The 11080-nt window shown below is 52.1% G+C and overlaps 1 protein-coding gene across 6 annotated transcripts in view; it reads left to right on the top strand.

Annotated features, from left to right (window-relative positions):
- The first annotated feature begins 1740 nt into the window (after positions 1–1740).
- The window catches only part of TMPRSS2 (transmembrane serine protease 2), a 50533-nt gene continuing 41193 nt past the window's right edge, over positions 1741–11080 (top strand). For 4 of the 6 annotated variants that reach the window (XM_027960704.3, XM_060396024.1, XM_042237359.2 and 1 more), the window contains exon 1: positions 1741–1843. The gene's annotated coding sequence lies outside the window, so the exon portion shown is untranslated. Of the gene's footprint in view, positions 10888–11080 lie in introns of all 6 variants that reach the window. The other 2 variants (XM_060396044.1, XM_060396035.1) reach the window with 1 other exon arrangement.

Here is an 11080-nt window from a genome sequence, read left to right as displayed (position 1 = left end):
ATTTTAAGTAGAGCTGGAGTGAACATTGGGATGCACATTTATTTTCAGATTAGGGTTTTCTCCACTTATATGCCCAAGACTGGGAATTCTGGATCACATAGTAGCTCCATCTAGCTTTTTAAGGAACCTCCATCCTGTTCTCCTCAGTGACTGCACTAATTTACATTCCCACTAGTGGTGTAGGAGCATTCCTTTTTCTCCACACCCTCTCCAGCATTTATTACTTGTACTTTGTAATGATGGGCATCCTGGCTGGTGTGAGGTGTATGCTTTGGTTCTGGTGGAGAAGCTATCTTTGTTGTGGTACTAGCTCCCTGGTGATGGAAAGACAGCTATCAACGATTCCTGTGACTACTTGCTTCTTCCTCCAAGCACAAGGGAGAGGGTCTCTGAAGGCTCCAGTAGAAGAGAGTAGAAGAGAAAAAAATTCCAGCTTCCCCAGGCTGACCCTAGACTCGGGTGCAAAGGTGGGTTGTGTGTTCATCCCTGAAGCACAAATCCAGGCAAGGATGGGATTTAGCTGCTAAGCCAGACACTGGCCATGTGCTCACCTCCAGAACTGAGGTGGTTCCCCAAGCTAGTCCTTTGCCCCTGGGAACAAATGTTCCAGAAAGTTGCCAAAAGAAGGGGAAATGGATAGTGAGAAAACAACCACTAAAGGGGTGAAGGTTGAGACACACGTAGTTCCTGATGTGTGGTGGACACTGAGTTTTGGTGAACAACGGTGCCGTTCCCAGCAGACTCCAAACGCACTGTTCAAAACAGCACCGCCAGAAGAGCACCTAACCTGCCAGTGAGCTGACACTGACCTTGAAGCAGTCCTCAAGGGTCTTCTACTTCGACAACCTGTACACCGCGAAGGATGAGAGATGGGATGGGCCAAAGGGTGGGGGCCAAAGGAGAGGCTGGGGAGAACTTACTAGGCAAGTCCAGTCCCAGGACACCTGCTCAGGAAGGAATGCTGTGCCAAGGCAGCACATGACTTGGCATGAATCGGGCCTTCTTCTGCCTCTGCCTGATTCTAAAGCAATCCAGACGTATTTGTGTATTGCAAACGACATTGGGAAGAGCCTCTTAAAAGGAAGCAGAGAGCTAAGCTTTATTTCACCCTTTTCCCTCACCCTCTGCCTTAGTGGGGGCAGGAAGACATCAAGCCACTCCTGGGGACGTTCTGAGGGAAGGGGAGGGACTTGGGACCTGAGGGCAGAAAAAGGCCCCCCAAGAGGACTGGGGAGGGTCCTTGGGCTCTAGCGCCCGGGCCAGGGGCCTCCGGAAGCAGATTCCTGGGTCCTCGCCTAGGGTACAGAGATCAGGCAGATCCCTTGCGCCAGGGTTCGGCCGGTTTACAGGAGACTCGGTCAGCGCTCCCCAGAATCCCGTTGCCGAATCCAAACTTGAGCGTTCGGGCACAAAGCGCCGGCGACCGGCTCGGTCCCGGTCCCGGTCCCGGTCCCGGGGAATGCGGGAGGGAGACGCGCTCCTCCCCAGCCCTAGACTGCCCGCCGGGGATGGAAGCGTCCCCCGAGCTCCCTCTGGGTCCCTCCAGGAGCGCGTGCCGGGCTTTCCCTGGAGGAAACTCCTCCTCTCGCCGCCTTCGACCCGACCAGCCCCGCCCGGGACAGCCGTTCCGGTCCGTCCCCTCCCTCTGTCCGAGGTGACCCGGGACCGGCGCTTGGGGGTGTTGCCCTGGGCGCTCGGACACCGCCTCCCAGGATTAAAGCGAGAGCCGGGGAGGATCGGGGACTCCGAGCTGGGCCGAGGAAGAAGCGAACTCCAGAGGAGGCAGAGGAGAAGGAGGAGGAAGAAGGGGTGAGGGGAGGGGAGCTGCCCCGGAGGGCAGCAGGTAAGTGGCTCGCGCGACGGGTTCTCTGTGCTGGAGATCGCGGGAGCAAGGGAGTACCTGGGCGCCCGGACTGGGTGGGAGTAGCGGGATGTGAAGCCAGGTGTGAGCAGCTTCGGCCCGGTGGGTCCGTCCTCCAGCCGTCGGGACGCACTGGGCTGAGCCGTGCAAAGCGACCTGCGTGAGGTCGGGAGGGTTCCGCGCGCCCGGGACGCGTTGGCGCGGGGGTCAGAGGCCCCCCGGCTGCTCTGTTGGCATCACTGGGTTGGTGCAGGCTACTCTGCCGGTCCTTAGCCAACTGGTAGCCGGAAAGGTGCCTTGGAGTGGGTCCCCTTGGCTGAAATCGGCTCATGCTCCCCTGGCCCCTTTAGCTCCTAGTTGGGAACGAGGGGTGCGCCTTTTCCCTTCGGGGACGAGGCGGGAGGGAGGGTTGTCCATCCGCTTCTTTGTTTCGGGAAAATCTCTGCAGCCTCGTAGTGTTACCTGAACTCCTGTTTCTTGGTTCCCTCCCAAAGTGGGGAGAAACTGGAAACTCTCGGAGATGCCGGGAGCGATAACGCCGGCGCGGCGGTGACTGGCCTGGAGGGCCTCCGGGCGAGGTGCGAACCACTCGGTGGCCCCAGGAAGGCAATTCCCACAACCCTGGCCCCAATGCGGCGACCCGGAGGCTACGATCAGGGCTGGACCGCCTGTACAGCCGGCAACGCCCCCCGCCCCCGCTCCGGTCCCCCGAGCTTCCAGTGCCGGAAGGAGCGGTCCTGGTCTCTCGGCGCACATTCCACGCCAGGGACAAGGCCGGACACCTGGGCGCTTCGGTCCACCGCATGCCATCCGGCAGGACCCCGGGCCGTGGCACCGCGGCTGAACGTACCAGCTTGGCAGTGGACACCGATAAGAATTGCCTTATGGCCCCAAATTTCGCGCTTCCAGGCCCCGGAGGGGAAGAACGGGTTGAGGGCGGCCGCCTGCCCTGGCCTGCGCCCCGGCTTTTGGGAAGGGCCCACCACGCCGGTGATTCCAAGTCCTGAATTCCGTTTCGGACGCGCAGGTGGCTGCGGGCCAGTCAGGTGGAAGCCCAGTGGATAGTTTGGGAGGGAAAAGAGAGCGACTCGAGACCTGCCTGTCGGGCAGGGGTCACCCGGGGCTCTGCCTCGAGCCTGCGAGTCCCGCCCGATTGCCGCTAGATTCAGACCCGCGTGGTAGTACTGGGGCACCCAGCAGGCGCCCTGGGCTCCGGGCTGTAGAGAGCCAACAAACTGATGGAAAATTACAAAGGCTACTAAGGAGAGCTTCAAGGTGTTTAGAAAACCTGAAGTGAGGGGAGGGTTGTTGACTTAGCCTGGGAGGTCTCAGAAGGTTCTCCGGGAAGTGGGGATGGAGCCAATCTCCCCTGGAGGAGGGCAGGGGCAGGGAGTGGGAGCCCGGCTTACATGAACCGGCTTCCTGGGGGCGCAGGTGCTGCTGTTGCTGCTGCTGAGTGAGGTGCAGGGGTTGGGGAATCCAGGGAGGCGGTGGAGGTTTGCTCCCACTTTCCACAGCTTTTCCGGAGGTTGGCCTGCCTGCAACCCCTGACCACCGCCAACCTTACTGGACCCTTGAGATCAATGTGAGAGGCCAGGGCACCACCAGCAAGGCCACACCACAGGAGTCAGGGAGCTGCGGTGGGGGCTCTGCCTGGAGATTGGCTATGGACACCTCCCTCTCCGTTTTAAAACCGTGAGCTGGCTAGCAGCAGGAGCCCTTTGTTCTTGACTGGGAGGTTTGTTTGTTTGATCCCCAGCCATGCCTTTCTTATTGACTCCTCCAAGGTCAGTCTTTTTCCTACAAGATTGTGTAGATGCCTGGAGCCTCCAGGGCTCAGAATTGCTTGGTGATTGGCCTCCGCTCACCCTGGGCTGCTCCACCCTGGACTCCTGCTTTAACTGTAGGAGAACATTGGGTTGCACCCCTGTTATCATAGGAACAGCCCATGTGGATGTGGCCTTTACTTTCAACTGGGCATCCTTCCAGGCTCTTTATGATGCATGTAACTCAGTTGTGAGGAACTAAGGCAGACAGGGGAAATAAGTTGCCCCAGGCGATCCCATGACCTGTAGGGAGACCAGGGGGGTGCAGGCAGGCCAGATGGCTCCAGGGAAGCTTCGTGAGGCCTGGAATCCTCGTGGGAAAGAGGGTGGCTCTAGGGCCAGGCTGACTTCCTCATGATCCAAGAGCAGAGCCTCTTCCCTTCCCCCTCCCCCTTACCCCTGCCCCGCTGGCTCTGAGCTGCCCATTTCCAGGGTGACTTGGGCAGGAGATCTTGTACCTTTATGGGGCAGTGCAGAGGGGTGACCATCTCTGGTGATGCGGCCGAGGGTGCAAACGTCTTGGCGGTGAAGCCTACACACGCGAAGGACACTATAATGGTTGTTGCAGAGAGTCGACCCAGCCAGGGACACGGGGTCTACCAGGATGTGTAAACCAGGGCTCCAGGCTGGTGCCTCTCACTCTTTTCCACCTAGGCCTTTGGCAGGAGTCCTGGGGGCCTCTGTGACCACTGAGGGTCATTGCCCTGGTTTCAGTTGCTGCATCAGATTCTGATGGAGTAGGAAATCTATTTTTTGAAGCCCTCCAGAATTATGCAATCCTTAGGCATGGAAGTAGGAAAAGGAAAGGCGACTGGGTCAAAGTAGTGTCTGGTCAGCTTTGCTTACTTACGGAGGGGAAGCCGGCTCTGTTGATGTGGGGGTGGGGCACTCAGGGCTCGTCCACCCTCTGCTGCTCTCTCAGCTCTGGGTCTGCTGGGTGGTCTTGCTTCCCACAATTGCTCAGTCTTTGCTGCCCTTCCTGGCACCCCCTAGGGGACCCCCAAGATGAGCTAAGGGGCCTCTGGGGAGGGAATGGGAGGTGTAACACACCTGGATGCTGAGATGTGAATTGGGCCAGGCTTGGTGAGTCCCTTCCTAGCTTGAGGTTGGGGATCCCTATGTATAGGCCATTTTGGGGGATCTGGCTTGCAAGCCACTCAGGACTGTGGGCCTGGATGTGGGGGAGGGGACTCCCAGTGCCCCTGCCCCCACCATGCCGATGGCCAGCCTGGTCCCAAATGCAGTAGCAGAGGGCTCAGCTGATCACACAGACAGGTCTGAGGAACAACCCCAAGGCAGAACTCGAGATCAGGAGGAAGGGGAGGTAACCTCGGACTTGGTCTGCCCCAGCCACTGGACAGAGGCCCAGAGAAGAGGAACCAGGGGCATGAAAAATGTCATGGGCAGTCTTAGAGACATCCAGGGAGAATGGTAGGCCCTGATTTTCTGGTGGGCGTGTGGGCAGCTCCCTGAACTGTGAACAGTGTGAATCTTGAAGAGGGCAGGTGACTCAAAGCAGAGCTTTATGCTCTTGTTAGAGGTCAGTCAAGGAGAAGGAGGGAAGGACTTGCCATGAGTGGAAACTCCAGGCATTTATGTTGTGTGTAGGGGTGGGGTGCAGGAGGGACGAGGGTACAGAAATGTGATAAGGAAGCAGGGAATGTTTGAAAGGCATGGAGAAGGAAATGGCAATCCACTCCAATATTCTTGGATTACTGGAGAGAGGAGCCTGGTGGGCTACAATTCACGGAGTTGCAAGGGGTTGGACATGACTTAGCAAGTGCTGTGCTTAGTCGCTCAGTTGTGTCTGACTCTGTGAAACCCCATGGACTGCAGCTTGCCAGGCTCCTCTGTCCATGGGGATTCTCCAGGCAAGAATACTGGAGTGGGTTGCCCTGCCCTCCTCCAGGGGATCTTCCCAACCCAGGGACTGAACCTAGGTCTCCCACATTGCAGTTGGATTCTCTACCATCTGAGCCACAAAGGAAGCCCTGCAATTCACATTTATTCTTGCAGCTATCTGCAAGTAAACAGCAACAAAAGCTAAAGTCTGGAAGCTTCTGCAAAGGCAGAGTGGACGGAATCATTGGGAGCTCCATTGGCCTTCTAGTGGACGTCCATTAGAGAAATATTCTCTAGGGAGCTCTGATCTGGAAGGTGAGATGAAGCCCAGGCTTTTATGGTGGCTTGTTTGGATGTCACCTCACATCAGCATTGCTTTAAGCTCCCTGCTTTCAGAGGGGCCCGCCTGTCAGGGCAAGCACCTGGCCTCATCTGAGGCTTGATTTGAACACCAGGCATGTGGAGCCTGTGTTTTCTAGGGATAGATTTGTGTTTCTGATCACAAAAGATAAAAGATCATCGTGTCTGGCCTCTCAGCGAAAGCCCAGTTTGGTTCTAGAATGTTCTGTAGACACAGCCTTCCAGCGTTGGATCAAACTTTTGTTTTTTTTTTTTGGTTTGAGGAACTGTTTCTCACAAGGGAAACCAGTGGATACTGAAACTTCCTCATTGTTGGAACTTGGTTTTCCTGGATTGAGTTAAATCTGCCCTCCTGATATTTCTGAACTTTTTGATCCTGAGTTCTTCCTTTGGATCTTCACACAAAAAAACTGAGTCCTTTTCCCACACATCAGTCCCTTAGCTACTGCCATTATGTTATTCTGGAGGGCTCATCGTGTGATGGGCATGGTGTTAGGCCATGAACACACTTAATCTGGACAAAACCCCATTTATCTGCTATCTTTGGGTCAGGAAGATCCTCTGGAGAAGGAAATGGCAACCCATTCTGGTATTCTTGCCTGGGAAATCCCATGGACAAAGGAGCCTGGCTGGCTAGAGTTCATGGGGTCGCCAAGAGTTGGACATGACTGAAGTGTCGGCACGTATTGCCTGCACGCATGCCCATTTCACAGATCGACTCAGGCAAGTTCTTCGAACCTTAGACAGTGGCTTTTGTACTTTATTGCGGAACAGGCAACCTCTCCAGCCTGCCTGCTGGCATTCGGTCAGCTCTGTGCACCTGGACCTGTAAGGTCACTCACATCCTCAATTTGGTGTCTGCTTTGTCCAGCTGCAGGCTTTCTGGCTCTCTCTGTCTTAAATTTCATCTTACTCATTTGGCCTTTGGGATGCAAAAAAAAAAAAAAAAAAAATTGGAACACTTTCTGTGTATGGTACAAAACTAGACTGAAAGAAAAAGGACCAGATTCAATTCCTGCCCTAAAAAGTTTGCAATCTCGTTTGGACAATGAGGCATTCATAGAAAAAGAAACTTGGATGATGTAGGCAGTACCTCTCCTGAGCGGCTCTCTCCCTCCCTCTGTCTTTCTCCTTCCTGCATCAGTCACTGTGTGTGCCATTTCTCTGATAGTCTTATATTTGTTTACGTTGAACTGTTAATTAAATCCACCACTGTCTCTGTTAACTTCCCTCTCACAGTGTATTTTGTCCCCAAATGGGATATGAAAACCTCTCCAAATGTAAGGTGATTGTATGCAGTGGCTGAGACGTAAGGGGCTCCATTGATCATGGATCCTCAGATAGGGAGTATCTGTTGGTGGTGTTTGCTTGGAGTTTGAAGAAGGCATGCCGAATTTGAGGTCAGGAAGGTGGGGTTTCTTCCACCCATCACACCTCATCACACGACTGGCGTCTGGAAGGCATTAGAACGGGCCCGGTGCAGGCGCCCATGCATGGATGATGTGTGAGGGAAAGTTAGTGGAGCCTTCATAATAGGGAAAACCCCTGACTCCTGTGTGGGCATTGGTATCTACCTCTCTGACCTCATTTCCACTGGTTTGGTAGTTTTCAAAATAAATCTCCAGCAAATGTGTTCTGAGATCCAGAGTAAAGATACTGTAAGGAGGAACCCTCCTTGTCTAGAAATAGATTCATCACGTCATGGGAGACAGGTGGTATTCCACAAAGCCGTCCTGTTGAGTGGTGGCCGGGCAGGTGACTTGAGGCTTGAGTCAGTCCCCTGAAAGGAGAGCCCAGGGTGGCCTGGGACAGTCAGGCTCTGCTGTGTGACTCAGGTGGGTGACATTGAAGTGGACGCGTGCCAGGAGCAAGCAGCAGGGCAGAGCTTCGTCACACGTGAGTCTCGGTCACTTTGGGGAAAAGCGTTTCCCTGAGGCTTGCTTTCCGGAATCAAGAGCACTCACGGGTGTCCTCTGATGACCGGAGAGAACATTCGAGAGGCGGTGTTGTCTCTGCCATCTGGATTGTCTTGTTCCTTTCAGAAACCAGCTAAAGAGTGTTGCTACCTCGTAAGGGAGTGGAATTGCCTGTTTGGGAAATTAATCGCACAGAATGTGAGCCCCTGGTCTTTTTGGACAGCAGTGCGTCTCCATCAGATCCAGGTCCCTGGGGAGACCTTTCTTCCTGGCTTTGTCTCTGGCCACTGAGAGTTAGACTTCCCTGGCAGTTCAGATGGTAAAGAATCTGCCTGCAGTGCAGGAGATTTGGGTTCAACCCCTGGGTCAGGAAGATCCCCTGGAGGAGGGAATGGCAACCTACTCCAGTATCCCCCCTGCAGAATTCCATAGACAGACGAGCCTGGCAGGCTACAGTCTGTGGGGTTTCGAAGAGTTGGACATGACTGAGTTACTAACACACACACACTGACAGTTAGGAGCACTCCGACTCGTCTTCTATTCCAGAGTCCGTGGTAGCCTGTCTGGGCTCATTTGGTGTCCTGGGTCCTCAGGATCTGCCAGCTGTGGGATCTCTGGGTGAGAGAGGATTGTGCTGTAGTTATTTCTGGGTCCTGGGCATTTAGGGGACAATTCACGGTTGCTTCTCCCGGTGCCCCTGAGCTCCTGGCTTCCTGGTCTCACTGTGTGGGATCTTGAATGACTGGGGAGCGTGGATTTCGGGCACTGATTCATCACTCTTTTCAGAGGGCTCTCAAACTGGGAAAGCTGCCAGTGAGATCGGATTTTCATTTCCTGAAACTCCAACCAAACCTATAACTGGTGAGATAGCTCAGAGGCCCGGGGAGTGCCTGCCACTGAGGGCAGAGAAACCAGGGCTGAGAACCTCGGCCGGGGCAGGACTCATCTGAAACTAATCCGAGGAAGGTGCCAGCTTTTCCTGCTTAGATGAGAGGATTCTGTCCTGCTGGCAAGTCTCAGAAACGTCTCTCGTTACAGAGCCAAAGTAGGAAAGGTTATTAATACGTGATCATCACATCCACGTAAAGATGTAAACATCATGTGTATTCTACATGCTGATCTCGTCTTCCTGTGTATGGTCAGGTTTTTTTCCTCATACCTGGAACCATGTTGACTCTTTTTTTTTAATCTTAAAAAATCTCAAAGCTGTCAGCACGAACTGGTTCTTTTATCTTTACATGAAAAGTAAATGAATGACCTGGTACATCTTTCTTGTGACTTGTTCAACAAGTTTTCCTGAGATTAAACACCCTTACTTATATTTTTATGTATCCAAGTTAATGTTTGAGGTTTTTTTTTTTTGATGTGTAACGAGTCAAGTAATAATTTTGCTTGGGACTTGGAGAGGCAGTGCCAGCAGGAGCTCCAGTGGGTTTTTCAGAGCTGGTGGATTTCTTGTTGGTATCTTGGGCATTCTTTGCAGATACAGATCTGCGAATCTATAAATGCTGCCAGTCAGGCCCATCCTGCTTATATGGGCTGTTCAACATTTATCCGCTTTATGATCAATTTTAAGAGCTTCCCATGTGGTACTAATGGTAAAGAATCTGCCTGTCAATGCAGGAGACTCAAGAAATATAGGTCCGATCCCTGGGTCAGGAAGATCCCCTGGAGTAGAGATGGCAACCCTCTCCAGTAGTCTTGCATGGAAGATTTCATGGACTGGGGACCCTGGTGGGCTACAGAGTCGGCTCTGTATGTACAGCCTTGATGTACTCCTTTCCCAGTTTTGAACCAGTTTGTTGTTCCATGTCTGGTTCTAACTGTTGCTTCTTGACCTGCATACAGGTTTCACAGGAGGCAGGTAAAGTGGTCTGGTATCCCCATCTGTTTAAGAATTTTCCACAGTTTGCCTCCTTAGGGATTTCATTCTTTTTGTTGCAATGGTAAATGAGATTGTTTCCTTAATTTCTCTTTCTGATCTTTCATTGTTAGTATGTCGGACTGCAAGTGATTTCTGTGTATTAATTTTGTATCCTGCGACTTTACTGAATTCATTGAGTAGTCCTAATAGTTTTCTGGTGGCATCTTTAGGGTTTTCTATGTATAGTAAGAATCATGCCATCTGCAAACAGCGACAGTTTCACTTCTTCTTTGCCAATTTGGATTCCTTTTATTTCTTTTTCAACCCTGTATTGGGTGCCACTGTTATCCTCTCCCTCTCCTTTTTTTTTTTTTTAAACAGGTTTGTAAACAATATGTTACACTGTGCAAAAACCTCCTATACTAAGTAAATACCAAACTACATTCTTCTGAAAGATGTTTCTAGTATGTCTTAGATAACTTCTGTATTATGTACAGTGAAACCACATTTAAAAAGCAGTGACTTAGGCAAACCAACCCTACTGATTCGTTAAACCATTTCCCCATTTTACAGACAAGGAAACCGAGGCCCGGAAGCCTTATTAGACTCGCCCCCAGGTCATGGCTGGTGTGAGTGAGTTTGGTTTGGATCCAGAGTCTGGTCCCAGGAGTCATGGGCTCAGCCATCCTGCCTTGCTGCCCTTACCGGCTGTGCATCAGGCACTTTACAGATGAAAGATGCTCTGACCAGATCTGCCAGCTTTGAAGCCCGGAGCTTTCTCACCCGGGACAGGTCCTGTGGATGGGTGATTGTGAAGGCTGTTTCTTGGAGTTACTGTTTGATCAATTCAAGGTAGCCAGGATTGGTGGACAAAAGCCATTGTTTGCTTATGATGGGAAGAGTGACATCAGATGGGCCTTTACTATAAAGCTTTTTATGTTGATGGTCTTCCTAGATACCACTGTTCAGAAACGTCTGCAAAGTGACCAAGGGCTTTATTTTTCATGACCAATTTCCTTATATATTGATAAGCGTATTGTATAGGGCTTCCCAGGTGGCTCAGTGCTAAAGAATCTGCCTGCCAATGTAGGAGACACAGAAGACGGTGGGTTCAATCTCTGGGCCGGGAAGATCCCCTGGAAGAGGAAATGGCAACCCACTCCAGTATTCTTGCTTGAAAAGTCTCTTGGACTGATATCCTTAGAAACCACTCAAATGGTTAGTCCTGGATTTCCTTCTTTTCTGGATTTGGGAATAGTAAGTGGAGTATCAAGTGAGTTTAAATGTGTTTTATAGAATTTTTATACATTTGTGTTGATTAAGGTTGCAGCGACTCCATGTGGCTTATTTGTATGTGTGTGTGTGTGTTGTTGTTGTGTTCTGCTTTAAAAAATTTATTTATTTTTAATTG

Source organism: Ovis aries, chromosome 1 (genome assembly GCF_016772045.2).
Source record: "Ovis aries strain OAR_USU_Benz2616 breed Rambouillet chromosome 1, ARS-UI_Ramb_v3.0, whole genome shotgun sequence".
Lineage (NCBI taxonomy): Eukaryota > Metazoa > Chordata > Mammalia > Artiodactyla > Bovidae > Ovis > Ovis aries.
This window is presented reverse-complemented; position numbering and strand designations above follow the sequence as displayed.